General features: G+C 44.4%; 1 protein-coding gene and 1 long non-coding RNA gene across 16 annotated transcripts in view; one reads left to right on the top strand and one right to left on the bottom strand.

The window, feature by feature from the left end:
- The window catches only part of LOC147757372 (uncharacterized), a 37,989-nt gene extending 22,325 nt beyond the window's left edge, over positions 1–15,664 (bottom strand). The window contains exons 1-4 of one of the 5 annotated variants that reach the window (XR_015320409.1): positions 13,081–15,664; positions 12,491–12,645; positions 1,007–1,576; positions 377–517 (exon numbers count right to left, since the gene is read on the bottom strand). This is a non-coding gene — a long non-coding RNA (uncharacterized LOC147757372). Of the gene's footprint in view, positions 1–376; positions 518–1,006; positions 1,577–8,715; positions 9,564–11,388; positions 12,094–12,490; positions 12,646–13,080 lie in introns of those variants that run through there. The other 4 variants (XR_015320407.1, XR_015320411.1, XR_015320410.1 and 1 more) reach the window with 4 other exon arrangements.
- LOC111244017 (uncharacterized) overlaps positions 1–22,481 on the top strand; it is a 179,599-nt gene that overhangs the window by 99,365 nt on the left and 57,753 nt on the right. The gene's annotated exons all lie outside the window — the stretch shown is intronic.

Raw genomic sequence — 22,481 nt, 5'->3', positions numbered from 1 at the left:
TGGAAGAATGGGGCTATTATCGGTATGGTGGACGTAGTGATCTGCAGTACAACGATTATGTTGTCAACTGTTCTCTTCACTAGCTATTCAGACAAGAATGATGTTGAATGCGATAAATGACGCACAAATTAAGTATTGTAAATTCTAAGGTCCGATGAGTCAAGCTGTGCCATCTGAAGATAGCGGTAGTTATATTAGATGTACCTGTGCGTCGTCCTAAACAAGCTAGAAATCTGAACGCCATAAAAGCTTGAAATTGTCCTGACATCGCTTAGGATATAACTTTCTATAAATGCCTCTAATTTGCATTTTAGATACATACACACAGGTTTAGATTTGAGTTGTAATTGTGATTTAACGTTCTTTTTTTACATACCAAACAATTTATGAGTATGAGTCTGGACAAACTACGAGAGTATGTACGCTGTTCTTTGTATCTCTCTTATTTCGGCAAAAATCGTGCAGTCAGAAAAGTCGGCGGCCTTCGTTGGATTAGCGGTTTTTGCCAACCTAGACACTTCAATGTAGATAGAGGGAGGATAGAAACAAGTGGAAAAAAGGAGTTTAAAAATGGAAAATCCTAACAAACAACGACACGAAACAGTCATCACTTGGTCTAAAGCCATCGTAAATTGTATCGGTCGCTACTGAACTAAACAGGCCTTGTTTCAAGTAACGATTAGGGGTTATTTATAATTACTAGTTGGTACTACTATATTATGATAATTAATTTCATGAAAACAACGGTAATGTAGACGGGCAATTATACAGTTTTTCTAAATAAAATATGAAATAGTAATAATTAATACTGTTATTATTATTATTATTATTGCTCTGTATTCAATCGTTCGCCAATATTTATCTAACCTTTGCAAATTTAATAAAACGTCTCATTTGCCCCACCGTTTACTTTCTTTCCATATTTCTTTCTATATATATATATATATATTTGTTTATATATTTCGAAACAATAACAACAATAAACATAAAGTTATCATCGAGTTACCATTCCAAAATGTCTTCCTCATTTCAACGCACAAGTTCACTCTTCATTTCGGGTGGGACATTGTCATGTCCGTCGAATAGTCTTCGCTTGCATATTGATGCAAATAAGCACTGGCCATAGCGCCCTATAGTTTTTCGTGCGTCATTGTTAGTCTACGTTGCCTCTGTTACACATTTCGTTTGAAGGATCCTATCTGCCGTCCATCAATTAGATGTTCCTTAACCGGAAAGAACGGTGCCAATAGACGCAGCTGCCATGCGAGTGACTGGTGTGACTTTCCGTAAATACGTTAGGTATCTGCTGGCCCGCTTGTCCAATATATATTTAGCGTATGTCGCAATTTCAGCGTCTAGATTAACGATCGCTCCATCGTATCGCTGGACAGGTAAACAGCAGTAGTTCGATAGCGGATGCTAAAGAACAGAACAAAAATAATAATGGTGACAGCGAAACGTCTTTACGTGCTGATGATCAAGCCAATGATAGCCATCCGTTCGTCGTTGCCTACTGCAGGGCATATGCATCCCCTCGTTATTTATCACCGTTCCTTTTGGTCCATGTTGTTTTGGCCTAGAAAAGATTGCCATCGATCGAAACACGTTAGCAACACGAATTTCCGAAACGTTACAGGCGTTGCTTTCGGGGCTATGAGACGGCTTGTAATTGTACGCTGTTATACTGTAGAACTCATTATTACGTTTATTATGATAGCCAAGCGGTTGGACGCTGCGAGAGGCGACCCTGCAAATCTTATTGCTATCGCCCATCAAGCCAGTTTGTTTTTGATTTTTCTTTTTTTTTGCTAGCGTCCAAACTACACAATGTGATCTTTGCTATTTACGTGATGAGAGCGCGCTTGCATTTAATACATATCTATCAGTTCGGTCATTGTACTGCGAATTTAAATTAGCTTAATAGAAATAGGCACCTCATTTTCCTGCGGGTAATCTAGGTCTTATTAGAAGGGATAGATTGAAGTGACGCTGGTCAACAACGAAAAAGTCGCGAAAAAAAAAAGGCAATACATTGTGTACAAAAAAAACTTCTTATTTACATTGAAATAAACTGTGGCATGCTTTTCGATTCAACTACATTTTTTAGCAGTGTTTATGGACATATACGTAGCCTATACTACCTCAGCTGTTGCCCAAAGAACAATCACGTGCTGCAAGATCCTGTGGAGGCGGGACGGTTATACGATCGACCCTTTTCGCGGGCATTTTTGAATAAAGAATATTGTCATGCTATTTAAATCGAAAATGCCAAGAAAAGTTAACATTTGGTATACCTCTGTGTAGACCCTCTGTTTTGTGCTTTACGAGAAAGTGGCTTTGGTCAAAGCACGCTTTTATATGCAATCGGGGTCAATAAGTTGGTTAATAACAACGTTTTTAATTGTTCTGTCCGTGACCAATCACGGTTATAGCAAACAGAGGCCATCGCGTGCGAATAATTAGCGATAAATTTGCCAAATCGTTGTCAAGTAAAGTTTTGGCTACTAGTGTCTCAGCGATCACTAGGGCAGACACACAAATAGGCCCGCGCGCTGACGAAAGGTCTGGTTCTTGACGAAAGATCTGGGTCTTGTTGTCTGCACACGTATGTTTGTGTATGTTGGTGCACAAATATGCAGTAATTGCTCATCTGACCGGCGTTGCTTTCAAAGCGGCCATTAACAGTAAAGTGAAATATATATTTGGTAGTGGAGGAGAGTGGAGAAGACGGAGAACGACACAAACCAGTGACTGACTGCGATTTTTCGTCCAGTCACAGCAGCTGCGATAACGGCAGAGGCATTACAATCGTTAGAACGAAAATTTTACTCCATCGAATGTAGGTTCATCGTTGTCAATAAAATCCATGTCGAAAAGCCATGCGTATCGTACAGGATACTACTAAAATTACTAGAGCTAGTGACGAGACAAATAGCAACAATTGCGACGCTGACATGAGCGATACCGCTCCAACTTCAGGGATGTCCAGCAAATAGTGTGTTCAAGCTGCTGAAGGTTTTGCTGCTGGTGTTGTTGGCCATCGTTCCAGCTGCTTCTGCTCCTGATGAAGTCGCCGTGCCACGTCGACGCTATCGTAAAACCCGGCCCAGTTAGTCGTCAGTGAGCAGTGACGAAACCTTGAAATCAAGGGCTTACGTTTACTATTCAAGCTGCCGTCGCTACTGTTCTCGTTTAGGAGCTGTAGGGTGGGTAGTTCGTACCAGCTGACCAACGCAGATCGCGCCTAGCGTAGTTCGTAGGGCAGCCAGTTGCACCGGCAATAAAAGGAAAAATTTGTTCGTCCCGGCCCCATCCTTAGCGTCGCCATCACCATTACCCTTGATGTTGTGTTCATCTTCAAAAACAGAACAACGTTCAGGACTGAAGCTCGGGAAGAAGAGAGCTTCAACACGTGCCTTCGAGTGGAAGTATTCCAGAAGTAACGCGATTTTTGTTTAACTCAGTCTACGGGTCTATAGAACTCTCCTAAGCCACTAATCGAAATCCAGCACCTGGTCTTAGTGTTAGCATGACTAACTACCAATAGAGAACTAAGTTAAAGCTTTTTCACCAATTACCTTTTAAGCATGGCGTAATGTCAACAATCAATTCTTATTGGCGATCCACAGAAGGCCATCTTAGTGCTTCGCAATTATCACTTTAGAATTATGCGGCTGATATCTCACACAATATCAATATAACAACATACACCTTGGTGTATTTGCACTACATTCAAACACCAACGTGTATATCTTTTACTAACGCCTATGTAAAGTTACTTGTCCTTAAGTATAACTAAACAGACGCACAAAGGAAAAGGAGTGTGGCCAACAAGTATCTGCTCGCTTGTATGCAGGCTAAACGCATTTTATATAATACAACTGATAAATACAGTACAATATAAGATGGATCGGATTTTTTCAGGCCGGTTTAACCTTTTTTCATCTTCGTCTTCGCTTGCCTTCTCCCCTTCTTTGGGGGTAGATACCGACCACTACTATATGGTTGTCGTCGCTTGTTAGTGATCCTCCTCATCGGTTCTTCAGCTCCCCTTGACATGTCTTTCCATTAGCCAATGAACGAATTAGTTTAAGTCAGGCCAACCGAGGGATTTATTCTACTAACCCTTCCCAGCGTTTACGTTTTTCTGTGACTCCAAAAAATAGCAGAATTCCTCGTGCTGCTCCTTTTGCGTCGATATAAAGGCTGTTGCTGCTGACATGATAGGGATCCCACGTTTAGCGAGGGGAGATTTCCGTATAACGACCACCAGGGGGCCTCCGATAGCGTTTTATTATTATTATTGTTGTAAATTACATCTTGCCGTGGCTCTTTCGAGGGCTTGACTGATCCACGTTACTTGTATTCCCTGATAATCTATATGCTTTCTTTCTCTCTCAGTTCCCATTTGCGCGCACGTGGTTTGCCTACATACTGCTACTGGCTCCCTCTGATGACAAATGGCAGATATGAGTATTGGTCAGGTCAACGTAGTGTTCACGTACTAAGTGGTAGAATTTACGTTGTGATGTGCGCGTACTGCTCGCAGACGACACGTGTAACGTTTGTAAACCAAACAGATGGCACGGCTCATCATATCATTCAACGATGACTATTCACCGGATAGCTAGGCTAGGAGCGGGTCGATAAGCGCCCAGGTGGCATGGCCTTAACATCGGCGTCTGCGGCCGTTTTCGTCACGAATTGTATACTCTATTATATGTGCAGTGTCTGTACATCAATCGGTATAATTTGTTCACGTACATCTTCTAGTCAATTTTGAAGAATGTTGACTATAACCAATCATTATTTCTATAGCTATCCTTCTATTCAAAATAAGGTAAATTTTCTCCTTCTTAAGGATGCCAATGCTACAAGGCGATCGCTGTGGTCTTCGTTACCGTTGTTGAGCGGCTGGGCAGCCATAAACTCTAGAATACTTCACAAACAATTTATCTAGTCGTAACACATACGGATCTATATTCTCAGTAAAGAAATAATAATCACACCTTCTCCTGAAGCCAAACCCAGAATAACATCATGCTTTCTAGCATAGCTGTCTATAATTATAATACGTGTTTCCATATAAACATGTGTATAATAAATGCACGCGGTAGACTGTAAATGACGAGATGTCTGTGCACATTAAAGTTGTTCTCCTTGATTGATTGATCGGGTTACGGCGATGACGCAATTACGCCAATGATGGTTGTGACGATGATGATGACTATTTTTTTGATAATCCTGGTCATCATAGCTGTGCTGATTTTTACGAGTCGTCGATAACAGCGTTTGCTTTAGTCTTCGTATCTTCGGATTGGTATTAAAGCAGCACCGATATTTTCAACGGAAACCACTGTTTTATAGTTACTCATCTCCCGTTGGTACCATCTGCAACGACCCTATTTTTGATATTGAGGCCAACAGCGCAGCAAAAGTCGACTTTAGGCCCAAGCAAGGCATTCGTCAACTGGTCAGGGGGAGCAACGGAACCGATTCTATTTCGACGGGATCGAGAACTTATAATCACGCGTGTTCCGAACCATTTTTCAACCATGATGTTCGCTTCTTTGACTACTCTTTCCTAGCTATTGGTTAGTAATGGAGAGGGAAGAGCCATATCTAGGGCTGATATCAGACTGGACGCGGCTCTTAGTCGACGAGACCGGTCACGCAGTGAAGAGTTAGAAGAACGTCCAATTTGCAAGGGTTTAACTGTGTGCTGATCAATATCAACAACGCTTTACGGATCATTACTACGTTAGCTATATTTTTTTAGTTATACTGAAATCATTATTGTGAGCTATTAGGTTAGCCTGATTTGTCAGACTGTATGCGGCCCGAACTATACGGAACTTTGGACCTGAGGTTTGTACTTGGCTTGTCGAAGTCATAACTATTAAATTCGATAAGTTATCCAGTGTACATACATCGTGTATTCTTGCTTTTGGGGTTCTTTAGGTTTCCAATTGCCGCTTATACCCTTGTTTGCTTCCAAACCGTTTTAAGACCTCTTACGTTCTTGTGCTTTGAAGTGTTATAGCATCGTTCTTGTAAAGACCAGATCAATCTCCTCCTTTTTCCATTGCGTTGGAAATTCTCACATTTACGAACTTCGGCTTTTACCTCAGGAGATTAATTGAACAGTAATTTGATTGTTGTGGAGGAAATCCGGTCGGGCCCTGATGCTCTATCTGTTTTAGTCCTGCCCCAACTTTGGCGATCGCCATTAAAGGCATTTCTCTTCGACGACTGTACTAAAAAGATTCATCCCCGCTTATAAAATTCTCGGTTAGTTATTCTTGAGCGTTGTTGTTATCGCATGACAGTTACCCTCGCTAGCCAGCGCCGGTGAGAGCGTACAGTTGACAATGGCTTTGTCTGTCCGCCATTGAGCAGACGCAATAGTAGCAGATTCAACCACCATCTACGCCTCCATCATCCGACAGCTCGTATCGGAATAACAGTGAGGCGACCGTGCCTAGAAAGTGGCAAGCTGGCTTTCAGCGTACTTAACAAAAAAAAAAAAAAGCTATAATGAGCAATTGTCACAGCAACGCTGGTGCATGCCGTCGCTGGTGTTAATGCTTCTCTTTGCTGGCGATGACCTTGTTAGTAGACGTGGCAGTCTGCCGCCCAGCCAAGGGCAGACACAGCGAAAGCGGTGGTCAGGACTGCCACTGAGTATCTGTCTTACCAAATATTGCTGCTACCACTATTGCTACTATGATACTACTATGTACTGGCTGTCGATGGCCAGTCTGCACCTTGACCAGGGGAACAGACGGCTCCGCTGAGCGACACACGAATGCAGTACAACAGTAACAACAGCAGCAATAACAAGAGCATTTATGAAAAATAGGCAGCCATCGCCAACGAGTGACCAGGGCCTTCGACCGAACTGTAGATCTAATGCTGTATGATGATAGCGGCAGTGACCGGGATATAATAGCGACTAACGGTGCTGATCAGTAAAAAATCAGCTGTATAGACGACGTATTGTAATGTCGTCCTCATAACTAATACTATAGTTAACATGTGCCAGTGCGATCCTGATGCTGTTTGTCTACGGTATCAGCTGCCCATGGACCCGTCCGTCCATATCTATCATAGTTTATGGCGCAGATGTTCGACTTCTACGGCAGCTGATGAACGTCAGAGGGTCCGGCGGGGTGGACAAACGCCAGTTGAGACCACAAAACAGTTGGCCTTACCGGCGAATACGCAAATCTGTATACTACGCTGAATTGGGGAACTTGGCGAACCTATTTTCGGGCAGGAATAACCTGGGGGTTGGTTGATAGTCGAAAAGTAGTCGTCCGCGAATTATCTTGTAACAAAGTGGAAGTAGAATGTTATTCTTTGCAATATACACTTACTATCGGCTGTGTTGGTAATGCGTTTACCATGACAACAACATGGTTATTCTGTTTGGAAGGCAAGACACAATACATCTGAGCCAATATTCTAACTACTTGATACTTACCTAATAAATGCAATCAAGCGTTGACCTATCTAACTCAGCATAGCTGAGCGTTCGTTCAGTCTTCTGATCCAGCTAGAACGCATATAGATATTTTTTGGGAACATTCAACTATTTTCTCAAATTTATAAAATGTCGTTGACTGGTAATTTCTTATCCGACTATATATTCAAAAAACGGATCGGTCAGCTGATATCAATTTGTAGTAGCCGTCGTCTCTTATGTCGTTACGATGCCGTTGACGACATTGTTGCCACGATCCTGGCACCGTTTAGCCTTTACAATCCGCTTAAACTATCTCCAATATGAACTAGTACCTGGCGGACATTGTCCGCTGCGCAGCTTCCTGTCGCGCCGATTATGGCCATGAACTTGGCAAGGAGCGTCAGGCGGACAGAGGCCAACCCGCATAACCAGTACGGCCGCGCTCGTTCTGTCTCGCTATAACCACAACGACAGGGAATGCACAATCTTGTTCAGCCATTTTCTACCGTGCACTCTACATAGAGGCGGGATAGATGCAAGCGTGCCGGCTAGAGCAACGTCAAGTGATTCGGTGTCTGACACCGCCAGCCAGAAGGATACGCAGCAGACAGGAGTAACATACGAATCAGATCTGTTGATCGTCTGTTAACGTAGTCGTTCCGGAACCGTTCTGGGTGGTGTTTTCTGCATGAGCAACGATGGCGCTATCGTACCATCGCCAAGGAACGCTACGGCGCACCGTGGAGCGCATTGGCTGGTTGGTCACCGTCGACCGAAGGACCACGGTGACAAGCGCGCAATAACTATTCCAGCTCGAGCAGAAGCAGCAGTGATAGCAGGCTCACAAGAGGAAGCAGTAGAAATAGCGCTATCCTGCAGCCTGCCATAACAGATAGACGATAAGGCACGTTTTGAACGGGCAATAGTTTGCCATCCCGTCGCTTTGTGACCGCAATCGTCGCTTTCCTACCAGCCTGAATAAACTATTCACCTTGTAACGATTACATTGGTAGAATTTAGCATAGTAGCCAATGTTAGTAAATCCAGTAAATAACAGAAGCATTCAATGGCGTAGATCTGGAAACTTATATACACATAAAAACACGTATAATGCACCGCATGGGAAACCACAAGCAACGATAAATACAAATAGTCGTGAAACAACTGGCATGCTACAAGCTGGCCAATCTACGAGGGGCAACAAAATAGAGAAAGCGGGCGGGAAATGATAATTCACAATGAAAAACCTTAAACGAGCGACAAAATCAAGTGATCAGCACGGTTGCTCGCTTAGGCAATAATAATAGTCTCAGCCGTTGAATTTCTTCTGGCTGGGTCGCGCGCAGTTTCCGTAACAGTGTCCACTTGACGTAACCGTTGTCGTTGTGACCCAGCTACTAACGTAAGTACAGTATCCTATCTAACTGAATATATTTATATATATTGCCCAGTATAAAACTATCTGTGCATACGACAGTACGAGAACCTCTCGTATTCATTTAAATAGAAGAAATAACAGTCGAAGTGATAACAGTGGTCGTAAATAGGACTATACTCCCCATTGTACTGCTTTGGCACGATGTTATCGGCGGACGATTCCGTTGTCGCTGTATTTCAGCATGGCTCTATGCCGATTATAATCCATTAGCAGTCTACGTTCAGCATTAATAGTAGGATTGATTGGTCCCTGCAAGGTACAGATAGCTCAGGCATCTTGCACCTATGTTATAGTACATCTGTGCGGCAATGCTTTGACCGTGTCCTTCGCCTGGTTAGTGCTACAAACCCCACAAAACAATTGTCCTGAATGCGACACCTTCGGTGCGCCAATGCTGCCCACCCATACTGAATTCCTCCCTAACCCAATCAATTAGCATTAATAGCTCCAACAGTATCAATTAGGTAGATGCCGGCAAAAAAAAGTAATTAATAGTTAGTTATCTAATGTTAAACTTAGCGGCAAAGTTTTTTTTTGGTAAAATGAAATAGGGATGGCAATATAGCGATCTCTAAACTAAGGACCTGACTAAAACAACTTTTTTCTGAATGCGAATTGAAACTTAACAGAAAACTTCCCACCGGCTTTGACATAATTACTGACCCACTAATCAAAGTTTAGTTAGAACTAACAGCGGGTATTAAAACCGTCCAGCTATTGCTATACCAGCGATTAGCAAAAAATTACATCTTTATTTTTTATTTTATAAGAGAACATAATTAACAAACTTTTCTGCAATAAATGGGTAGTTCAATTGCGGCGCTATTCGATCCCCCGGCGGAGAGTTAGCTCGGAGAATGCGTGCCTGGGATTTTCAGTTTCAACGGTGGTACTCGGAGGGGTTAGGGATTCTGGAGGCTAGATGGTAAGTTTTATCCCCTACTACCAACAACATCACCCCTCGTGATATCCAGGCTTGTTACTGGTTAAAGGATCAGTACAGGAGATGGTGTGCCTTGGATAGCAAAGGCTATTGATGCTCTAGCCGTGGGCGAATGTCGCCTCCATTTCATTTCGAATTTGATCCATGCGACAGTTTAGATGCTTAACATCGACCTATTAGCTTTCATCCTATGGATCTGCGTTCACTTGACTGGCAAAGTTTAATCTTCGTTCTGTTGATTTTATCTTGTCGCTAGGAGAGTCTGGGTCTTTGTTAATATGTGTGTGCGGCACCCGGCAAATTACCGTCGTCAATTCGTGTACTTGTGCGCCCAATAATAATAATACCAAGGAAATGGCGAGCACAATACGCGTGTGTGGTCAAAAACTTAAGTTCGCAGGTCGTCTGCTCGATAGAAAGTTTGCCAAACTTGTTTTTTGTTGTCAATACATGTCTTGATGTAATTAGTGTACCAAAAATAGAGAGCAGGGTTAGATATAGAAACTGTAGTCTCCACTAAAGAGATTGATATTCTCTGGGATTTGACTTGTTTTCCTGATGTTGGACTATGCAGTCTGTCCGTTGTCGGGTCTACGACCGAGGGACCGACAAAGTCTGTCTACTGGCTTGCATGCAGACATTATTGCAAAAACTATCGCATAGTTTAGATCTCAGTTAAAACAAAGAGATAGCTTTGCTATAAACTACTAAAGCAAGGACCTTAGTGCGCGACGCCACGATAGACTGTTTTGTAGGAAAGCAGAGTAGACCCATTGATTCGACTATATCGGCTACATCGGGCCGACTGTATTCGGCTGTGTTTCTTCTCATAGAGTATCTAGAGCAGCAAACAAGCGCCCACGTTACAGCGGACGCTGGATGCTCATTAAGCCATTTATACAAAATAGCTCACTTCAGATGTTGATTTGCTAATCTCGTGCATAACATACATCGTGCTTAACGTACAACTAATCAGCGGCCACACGACTAATGCTTAGAAATGATCATAGGGCCCAATGAAACATCAAGGCGCAGATATAGACATCATCTACTAGCTAGAACGTAATGAAAACCATTAGGCATGGACGCTGCCCGCAGCAAAGATCATCGCGAAGCGTTCTCGCATCGTCGTCCCAACGCGGGCAACATGATGTTATGTATCATTGTGTTTTATCTTGGAATTTATTTTATTCTAGAAGTTAAGATGCGCTGCGTTTTATGTTTATGTTATATATTATTTATAAAGATTCTAGCCATACCGGATAGATCATACGATGCAACCATTGCATAAAACTAAAACAGCCAATATTGGCTAATTGAACCAATATTACTTAGTCTTTGTACTCGTATACTACGTTGACGTGCTCCGTTACTGCAAAGGCTTATAAATTTGAAATTATGCCGCCATTACCTCACAGCTTATTGCACCAGACAAGGATACTAATATTGTTTGTTCCACTCTAACGACGTCCGTACCTTACACAGGCCCAACATGCTATTTAGTTGTATCCATTATTACTTCACTGACTATAAACATACCGCGTGTTTAAATTGTCGACAGTCTCTGAAGCTGCAAAAGCAGTAAGACTAATTATAGTAGCAGTGGTAAAACTGGTCATCTTTGATTACGGGACTGCGCCTATTGATAGGACGTGTCCGCGCATCCACATCGCCGTACACCAGCATTATTTGAGTATACAATATTGTCATACACACAGCTAGCCACAGAAAAACTGACTGACTCCGATACGCCGAGGTGCCATCACATGGCCATCTTTTGACAGTGGCCAATGTCCGTGACATCGCTTTATGGCGCATCATAGTTGTGCGGGCCGCAGTGAACCGATGGGTAATACTAGCTGATTGCTAAAACGAACCACGCTAGAAATCATGGCGGTCACTGTTGTTGTTGCCACCCCCGCTGCCAATGTCTTTAGACGCCCAGCAACTTGAACTCGTCCGCCGCCTGACTATCTCGCCAAGAGACGCACGAGTCAATCAGTCAGCGAGTCTAGCTATTCCGTACTGCGATTAGCCCTTACCCGGCACCACAAACCACGAAAAAACTATCGCCATCATGATTCAGCTGCCGCCTCGACAACAACAACACCCCGACGTGCGTCGCGTCATTTCTTCGTTGCTCCACCAAAAGCACTTTGGCAAACGTTTTGTTGTATTGCTGCTTCTGTGTATACCATTAATGCGACAGCGTCAGCCCCACGATGTGCCCGCTCAATGCACTGTGGCGTCGATCTATTTTGTTCAACTCGATTCTAGTCTGCTGTCCTGTCGGGTCTATAAGGCCGGCGGGAGCCAAGAACGCTGCTGGCTGGTAATGATAATAGCGGTCTAGCAACAAGCTGCTTGAGCGATAGTCGTATACAGATTACTATTTGTGGTTGTAGATCGTCGCCGACCGAGCAGCGCTAGGCCAATGTACCAACCCAAAATATCCAGTGCGTTAGACGGCATTGCTTTCTACTTTGGCTACGATTGCACTAACAACGAAGACAACAGCGTCAGTCGCAGAGCGTTTCACAGCAAGGAAACTTTCCCCGCCATTCAGCGGTCACCGACTGTTCGAACGGTCAGCTTCATCAAGAGGCTTTCAGCGTTGCGTCGAAGATAAAAATTAGCTTACTTAGTTGATCATTGCGAATCAGTCGATACGATTTGATCGTTTATAGTCGACATTTATACAGGGTCAGGTAGCCGGAACGTTTGGATAGCGAGAAGACTGCAGCGGATGACGAATTTAGCAGGACAACCAGGTAAATCAGGTACATTTGGCTGAACCTATTGGAAAACAGAAGCACTGCGTCATTCGTTAAACTATCCAGCTTCGCCAGAGCAAGTGGACGGCGTACGACATACCAAAACATAATATTAGCTTGTCAAAAAAAATTGTCACATTTTGAACTACATGGTTCTTCTGCCTGTTAGTGTATGTCAAATAAGATGAGTCATGTCAAATTGACGATGACGTCATTTTAAAGCGTGGGCCTAACATGTGGTAAGGCTGTTGAAACACTTCATTTAGACTTAAGATGAAGTGCTTTAAATAGTGGCTGAACTGTCCATAAGAAAATTGCGTTTCCTAATGTCAAGACCTGTGTCCTAAGAAAGAAATGGTCCGAAGATCGCCTTGTTTCTTTCGTTTTGCGGAAGATGCTTTTCGTGACGGTCGGCTAATCATAAAGGAAATTAATTAAGTATTACAAAAACGCTCACCAAGACCGATATGAGAATAGCTATGACATCTCCAAGAAATCAAATATCCACCATTAACCATCCGAGGAAGGCTGATTAGGAAAGAAAGCACGATGCTCCAAGAACCGGCCTATAGACGTATTAACTCGATTTCCGTCTGCGAAACGAGTGATCATAAATAAACAATATATAACCACAATAACGTTGTGTGGAAGAACCGGGAACTATTCCAAAGAGAGCCTGGAATTGAAGAGAAATTCATGTATCATGAACTGCCGCCTGGAACGCTCGTTCGATTTAGACCGACGAAATTACGACAGGACGCTGAAACTAGAGTTTATGAAGAGAAAAAACCGTGACAGCGTTTCGAAGAAAAAAATCAAAATTAGAAATCTTCGATGGGCGACTCCAGTATAGTCCAGCTTTAGACTATAATCATCTATTTCCATCTCCACAGAACTCCCTTAATGGTGTTCATTTAGTCTGAGTGAATCGATGCGAAAATCAGCCCTGATTCAAGCTGATTGTTATGTTGCTAAAGGATGGCAGAGAATTATTGATCTTGTTCTAAAATATGAAAAATATTTACTCAAATTTTGGCTTAGGAACGAGTTTTTCCTTCGCTTGATAATTCAATATATAGTATAAAATAAATACGCATTCCCACTGTTACTGTGACGGCCATTGCAGTTCGTCTGCAGTCGTTCGTCTGCTTTTGAAAAAAATCGCTATCGTTTATCTTCTTCTGATATTTATAGCATTATACTATCAATAGAAAATACAAAACAACTACCGCCAAACGACCAGCCAGATTCGGCGTTCGCTGTCGTCGTGTTGACGGCGCAATAGTCGCGTTACGAATGTGGACGTCTGCTATTTAGTCCTCATATCACGACAACTCTCTCCCGCTACCAACAGTAAAAACACAGCCAGCAATAACAGTGCCTAAACCAAACGATATATGTGTTACATATTTGTTGATATATCATCGAAACGGAAAATCGCAAAGAACGTTTCGTATTATTACTGTATATACGCCCAATGCAACAAATATATCTATCTCAGTTGTACTTTGCAATAAAATTGTCTATTTTACAAAGCATATACGGCCGACTTTCTATAATACTTCAACTTTAATAACAAAGACACCTCTTTTTTCTTAGTTCTTCAATAATGTTATCGGTTGTTTGATGAAAGTGCATTCGAAAGCATTTCAGCCAAACCGATTTAATAAAACATAAATAAATCTACGACACATTCATTCGAAGTAATTCTTTCGTATTTTTTCTTTATTTTTCCTCTAATAGTATAGTGTATTTTATATGGTAGTATAGTATAATTTTGCCCACCCGTCTCACGAATAATAGCTATATCATTGTTAACCTCGTTTCTGTTTAGCAAGTTACGCATCGTTTATCCGCAAACTCTATACAAGATCTCGATATTGAAGAACGCACGGATATATCACTGTTTCGTCGAAAGGATCAGACGCGGTCAGCGCTGACGGTACCTAAGTAAAGCAAAACCCATAGTTTGAAGCCGCGTTGATCATTTTTCTTTTCGATAGGCTGTTCTCAGCGGACCTTCTTGGCCGCCTGAGCCTTTAGCGTCGTTAAAGGCAATATCTCGTGTCGAGTCACGTCAATTTTCTAACAAGTAGCAACAACGACAGCAGCGTTGTTTGTGTCCATGAGAGCGTCACCCGTAATTCTACTGTTACTGCATTTGTTGTCCGCGCTATTCGCGGCCGTCCCGCGAAGTCGACGAAGACGGCGGTGTTAGTGGTAAACACATTTTGGCAGCAGTGCAACTACTTCCAACCAGCGCCATCAGCGTCGTCAACCGTTGCCATGATAGCGCTCACAGCGGCGTTTGGCCGACGTTGAACCTTCTGATCGTCCGGGTTGTGTTTGCCAGGGGGCAGGCAACGACAGCAGGCGGCTGAAGTTGACTCAAGTCAATGCGATTTGACTAACGACTGTAGTCGGCTGGCTTCGTTGCAACGCCACCATCTCCACGAGCTGTTTACTCCTGCGACACGCTGCCGTGGCTGCTGTTATTAGTATGGTATGGTGTGGTCTGGTGAGCGGCGTTGGCGTGGCTGCCGCTCATTCTGTCGATGCTGATAACGCTGACTCTGGCAGACTACCAACAAATTAACGAACATCTGTCCACTGACAGTAGACGATTCCCCTTCCCCTCCCCTTTCTCTCTCCAACGCACCGAAGCTTCAGTGCAAGCGACGCCTATCGCACTGTGTGTATGCGTGTGTGTTTGTGTGTGTGTGTGTGTGTGTGTATGTGTATGTCTCGACTAAGGCACAGTGGCCATGGCCAATTCGTTGACCAGCAGACGTCGACTGTGTTCTTTTTTCTCTTTCACGCTTCTCTTCAGGCTCTCGTCTTTCCCGTCCTCGCGCGCCCTCTCTCCCGAAGAGAAGCGCAAGCTGGAAGGGTTAGTGAACCTAACTTAACATATCTACGTTGTCTCAAGGACACCCCGCTCCTCTTTCCACGGGAGCGAGCGAAAGAGAGAGCAGCTAGTCATCAAGCGGACGAACGAATGCCACTGCCACCGCCATCGCGAAAGCCGGCAACGGCAGCAGCGGCATGACCGCCATTAGCAACGCGGCCGCCGAACGTTGGGGACTGGTTCGTTCAACGCCTGGCGTTGTATTCCGAGTGAGACGTGAAGAGCTCGGCCGGTATTGAGAAAGCGGACGGGCTGCCATTGAGCGACCGGCCGCGCCGCGTTCGCGAACCGGTCCGTGCTAGTAGCTGTCGTGGCAACAGGAGCGACGAAGTGTTGTAGCATCAGCGACTCTGGTCGATGACCGAATCGTTGATTGGCGCTGCTTGCTTGGAAGTGGTAATGTTGTGTGTGTCTATTTTGAGTCGAACGACCCTCCGCTCTCTTGAGCGGAGGAAAGCGTTCAGAGACGTCGGCTTGGGATCAGATCATTACGGAAGATGACGGCGACAAAGGCGTAGGGCCCGTGTATCTAGCCGGGGTGGGGGGGATTAGAGAAGGAGAGGGCTAGAGGGCCGATTGGCTCAAGGAAAGTTCTAGTAGGGATGAGACCGAGCTGGCCCATCGTTGTGTATTAGGGTTCAGAGCGGAACGGTGCGGTGGGCAAATTTTTCGTCGTGTTATCAGTGGAAAGTAGCAGCAGCGCACAGAGCAAACTCCGCTTTATGCATATCCCATAGCAGTCAATGGTGAAGAAGTTATAGGCTGTGTTTCAGTAGGCTGTAGAAGAATCGAACGCATTCAAGCGTTCGATAAACTGCCGACATCACTGACGTCTACAGTAAATATTATTAAAATTTTCGGTGAGGCTATTTTAAGGAGAAACGACTTGTTTAAACGTGCCATGTTTATCGGTTCCTTTGATATCATCAATTGACGACGTTGAAGTTTTTCACGTAGCAGAGCATAAGTGATACCTATTATTTCTATTTATAGCATTGATCCACTGGCATTGATTGGGTTACCCTGCCCTCTATGAAGACCTGTCGCATGCACTGCACGACGTGTGTGAATCCTGCCTCACTAAAACCCTAATCTCAGAACATACAACCGTCGAATGAAATTAAGCGGGAAAAGACCTGTATAGAATTCAGAAACAAGATACCGGCAACCTAAACTATGTAAAGGACGTATACTATTCGTGCTCTAGCTATAATGTATGGCCGGGCAGGCTCAAAGGCAAGCTTCGACTTCCACTAAATCACATCCAACCGCCAACCTTGGCCGGGGTTAGATATCTGGTTTTTCACGAGTGCCCTCTCTGTTGTTATTTTTCTAAAGGTACTCGGGGTACTGCATCTGCTTATATTAACTGTCTGGAAAAGTCGGTCTACGTACACGTGCAACGTTGCCCGGAATACGTCACTGTTTTCTATAATAATAGCGGTTAGATAATGCTGTCAACGTTTGAGTATTCACTAGCATACGTTTTAGTAGAAAAGGTTAACTGACGTCTGATCTAGTTATCACTAGTACTGATGTGGTCACTGCAAACTCAGAGCTAAATCGGCCATCTTACTTCGGCAAACGATGAGATTTGATAGCGAGGCGATTTAAGCACAACGAGCGGCGGTTGACGATCACTGCTACTCTCCCTGAAAAAGTTACCTACGCAATGAAATGTGTCCCACTCAGAAAAATAGCTGTGGTTATTTTTTGCGAATCAGACAAAAAAAAACAGGCTTCTGTTGACCTGAAGCGCGCGCCGCGGGCAGTAAAAGGTAATATCGCCATGGCAATGCATAGAAACGCGAAGTCATACGCGACAAAAAGATAATGAGCGTCAATTGTTGTTGATATGAAACAACAATGTAGACGATTTGAGAATATGCGTATAACTAACAATATAGCTTTTTCCCCTTTACAAACAACGTACTACCTGACCGACGGTTCCTATGCTCATGAATGAAAATGGTCATATACTTCATCTTCGAATTTTCCGTATCCTAGTTCAAATGATGAAAAGGCATGCTGACAGATGGGAGTCGTAAATGGTTTAAAAAATAACCCTATCTTTAGGCCATATCTGGGGGTGAACGCAAATATTGTGATCTGAAGTTCGCCGTCCTATAGCACAAACATAACAACAGCATCATTAACGCCAAGAGTAACCACTGTAGGGGTTCCCCTATAACATAAAGAAAGAGTTAGAAAGTAGTGACTGAAGACAAGCTTTCTATCAATATAAGACTCTGTTCCGGTTGAATATAACTGAAACACTGACTTCCGGGTAGTGTGTACGCTCCTTTTCAGACTATACTGCGTTAGATTAGACCATCATGTAATTAAAAGGCAAACGCGTAACAACTAATCTACTAGGGGATTTCTAGCAAAAGATGCTTCTTACGATGAAATAGTCTTCTGCGATATTAGTTCCGACAAGCTGAATCGTAAGGTAGTGAGCTCAGACGAGACCCAGGCGCGTCTATGAACAATGGCGTTAGTCATGAGTGTGAATTAAAGCCGTGGCCAAAATCAGGAAAATGCAACGATCACGTCCACTCAGCCCACTGCTATATAAACTGGTCGACTTGCAACTATCCTAACTAGGCCGATGAACATTTTTGGCTTAGTTAGGACAGTTTCGAGCCGTCGCCATTTTGCCATACTAAATAATCAAAGTCGCGTCTATGACACACTGAAAAAGAGTACAGTGCATGTACATACAGCTTGTCGCACGAGGCCTGTTCACGTTAGAATAACTGTTCAACAACGATTTTCAGAGGCAAAATAATTAAGACCTACTTGTAGAGGGTAGAGAATTAGCTGCCCATTCTCGAATGCACCTAGAGCGAGTAAACCGCATCGTATTAGTTTATCGTAGACGGGATGTATTATTCTACACGTTATAGTTAATATAGACCTATTTTTCGCAAATAGTATGGGCATAACATAGTTAAGCCCTGTTGGCCAAATGGGTCACGGCCCTTACGACCTTAACAGTTAGCACATTGAACGAACTCAGCCAGTTGTTGCTCGAAGAGATTCCAGCCGAACAAATACCAGCAACTAGAAAAGCCGTCCAAAAATTTCCTCTTGTCAGAGGCAATGGCAATGGCGGCGGCTGCATAAGTAGTAACGTTAACACGTTAGCGTGTCCGGCCACGCAGTCAGCAATGCCATCAACCTTAGCGTGTTTCTCGCGACTAGGAAATATTGCCAACTTCCTGGCTCATACACAGACGCAACACTTACACCCGACTAGAACATGCAACCCACAAAGAGATCGGAGAGAGGAACAACTCAATAGAAAGATCTTACGATAGAATGACGCAGTTGTTGTGTGTCTGCCAATGTTATTACCGCTTGACGGACTGCTTTGGCTTGTCGGAAGTGTTCGTGAAAGACACTATAAACAGAAAAGAATATTAAACCCAGATGTGGATAGAAATGCTTTGAGGTCCGTGGAAGGAGTGCCGGTGGAAAGCCTGCTAGTATTACGAATGATCAACGCGATGCCCCTTGAGCTCGCAATAAAGTAAACGTCTGACTAGGAGATTTAAAGAAAGATTAATGCAATGGGCTCCGCCAGTGAATTTAATTCACCGTCACAGTGAGCAGTGGAAAGATTATTTTGAATCGAATTGACCATATTATAGGATGTTAATTATGTTACATAGAAAAGTAAGCACGACGAAACTGACTGAGATCCTTATCGAGGCAGGCCAAAGCGTCCCAGACAATTGTTTCACTTTTAAATATCATCTTAAGTAGAAGTGTATCAAGGCCACTTGACAAATGCGCGCGAAACCATCAGACCGATTTAACGTGTGAATAGAAAAGCCCCTTAGATAATTCTCGACTTCGCGTAGACTATCGTTAGTCAGGGCACTCTGTCGAGCGATACGTTACGGTATCGTCAATAGCACCGCTGTGTTAAGACTGGAGACTTCTCGAAACATTTCGACGAGAGAATAGATAAAAAATATTTTATATGTGGATACACTAGATCCGCGACTCGGGTCTCCGGAAGTCTGCCATGTAATTTTTGTGTCGACGAGTTATTGTTGTATCTCTAACGCGAAACCTCCTACTGACTCTTGACTACCCCCAGCTCTAACAGTACTCTCTTAAAATCACTCCGTTTCGTCTGTCTTCATCGATGCGGAGCACGCCACGCCGGGTTTAGGGGGTCCGCGAAGCGCGTACACATTTCGCTCTGTCTCATGCAATCTGTCGTTAACGGGTTAAAAGCGAGGGCAGCGCTTCCTGCTAGCTCTCGGTTTCTACTAGTGTACACTCGCCAAGGAGAAGAGTGAACGAGTAGTTGACTGGCTGTTGCTGCTGGTTCTCCATGTCCCCAATTGGGGTTGTTTTTTATGTAAAATGACTCGCTTTTTACGTTCGTGCTGTGGAGCTGTTGTTAGTGTCTGTCTACGTTGAAGGCATGCAACGACCACAAAAACAACGACGGCGACGGATCGCAGACAACGGCGACCGCAGCCGTTCTAAGCTACTTAGTGACACTAACTATGATTTTTCGTGTGGGTGCACGCGCGTCTTTCCAACTATTTCTGCACTCTCGTTAGAGAGCAACAGGCATCAAAGCAGGAGGCGGACGACAACAAAAAATGCTTGCTGCAAGAGTCCGGCCAGTGAACACTCGTATGCTTGCATCCCGATTGCCACTCTAAAGTCTGCTAACTGGGAGCAGCGACTACCACCTGGGCTGATGCGGGTCCTTTTTTGCCACCACTACGACTGGCTCGCGCGATAAACGACACCACCCACTCCCATGAAACATAAAAAACAGCGCCAATGTCACCCCCTCCATCCTTCCTCCTTTCCCGCCGTCCAAACCCTTTTATACTCAGGGGCTAAGACAATTGAGAATTGACGACTGAAGGCTGGACGCCTAGTCGCTAGCTAGAGGGCGCTCGTATGGCAATTCTCGTTGCGGCAGAATTTTTAACTAGACACACGCATTGCCATGCACAGTACCGCAATACTACTACTCCGTGTCGTAGGAAGCAATGGAGAACAAGAGCACCCCCTGCTTACTCAACAGCAGTAACGTCCACTCTTCCTATACTACTCGCAAGGAACGCGTACCCCGGGCGAACGGGGGGATAATCGGGTGGTGAATTTCGGCTTTGCGTGTTGGGTGGTTTGTGTGTCTCAGGCCATGTCTCTCCCCACTCCGCCATCGCTTGTTGGCGCTGAAGTTCTCTCTATCTAGGCCGGCTTGCTGCATTGGCTTCCTTCCCCGGCACCTCAGTGATGTCGGCAGCACCAACAGCAACATCTCTGCTGTTCACCAATGCTACCACGAGCCGCAGCTCCGGCGGCACAGCAGCAGCCTGGTTGGGCCGCTGGGCCGTGGATTAAAAAACCCGTTATTCATGAGTGGAAAGCCTTAAACCTCATTAAACTAAAAAATACCACCGTGTGAGTCAGAGGGAGGAGAGCACAGCTCTAGTGTAGAGTCCAGCGCTCACTACTGCTGCTGCTGCTGCTGGTTTTTGTGAGCGGTGGCTGCGGCCGTCGTTGCTGCTGCATTGGGTCGACAAGCTGCTGCTAGCGAAAGAGCTGCTGCCGGAGCCAGCCCGACCAAACGTCAGCAATAAGGCCAGTGCAAAAACACGAGCTGGGTTTTACTCTTTGGCTTCTGCCTAGCCAGCAGGACCACCACGTTACTTCGTCTTCAACTAAAAGAAACTTCTCTTTTCAACCAGCCGCGCACTTCTCCTAATTTTTTCCTAGACGTCACACTCTCTATCGATTTTCATCTCACCCCAACACAATGGCTTGCTTCAGTGTCCCCTCATAGTTATACAACCCTTCGTTCTTAACCAACACCGCAGCAGTACTCTCGATTCCGCCTATCTGACCTAGACTAGCCCAGACCAGACTATGCAGCACCCACAACGCTCCCTTACCTAGATTACCTCTGCATGTCGTCCTCGCCCTATCTTTCTGCCTGTATCCGAACTTTCGGCAAAATGGGACACTCTCGCAATTCTCTCATTCAGTCTTTGTCTCTGTTTCCTTCTTCCCGGTTATTCTGAGGTGGCGCTCTTCGGGGTCCGTCGATGTTCTCCGGATCGTCATTCACCCATTGATACTCGTCGGTCTGCTTCGGTCGCTGGCTTTAAAGTAGCGTCTACCTCTTCTAATACACTGTACTAAGACTGCTACGCTGCAATGGTCCTCCGCGAAACAGACTAAATCTCTCTCGCACCCCCCCCCTCGCGCTTGCTTTCCCGTCAGCACTACTTCGATAGAAGGCACAAGCGGGGAAAAAACTCTCTACCAGTGACCTATTATATGGGTGCATGGATATGCCTAGACGAAAACGGGAAATCGCAATTCTCGCTAGATAGCTAGTTGATACCACCCGCTGCTGGTATAGATGAAGCAGCCGATGAAAAAGATGCCGCTCCTTTTCCTATTACTAGGTACTTGTCCTTTTTTTGCGTGCGTTTTTCACTTACGCCCTACGTAATGGTACGTTTTCAATCAGTCTTATGCATTGAGTCGAGTGCTTTCAGCTATCGAAGCTCGAGCATTGGCCAGCTCTCAAAAACCATAGACACCTGCCAACAGACCGTGCAACCAGTAATGATGTTCTTTGACAGAACTGCGACAAGGCTTAAGTCAGGGATTCAGCACTCACTGATACCACACTTATTCGCTGTGAGGAAAAAATGCCTACACGGGGCAAACTGGAGCCGCCTGTTACTCCCTGCCTTCGTCTCGATCTTCTACTCGCTTCAGTTACTGCTGTCATTGACATCTCTGAACTCTTGACGGAATTAGGCTAAATAGCAGTATTGGTTTTTTTCACTGATTTCCTTCATCATTACAGCTGCTGGTTTAGCTGCAGCAAAAGATAAAAAACAACTGCCAGAGAACGAGGCCTCCGCCAGTAAAAATGGCGCGGTTTATCTAAT

The sequence above is a fragment of the Varroa destructor genome, unplaced genomic scaffold (assembly GCF_002443255.2).
Source record: "Varroa destructor unplaced genomic scaffold, Vdes_3.0 BEIS01000002.1, whole genome shotgun sequence".
In the NCBI taxonomy this organism is placed as follows: Eukaryota; Metazoa; Arthropoda; class Arachnida; order Mesostigmata; family Varroidae; genus Varroa; species Varroa destructor.
Note: the sequence above shows the minus strand (reverse complement) of the source record. Positions and strands in the feature narration are given on the sequence as shown.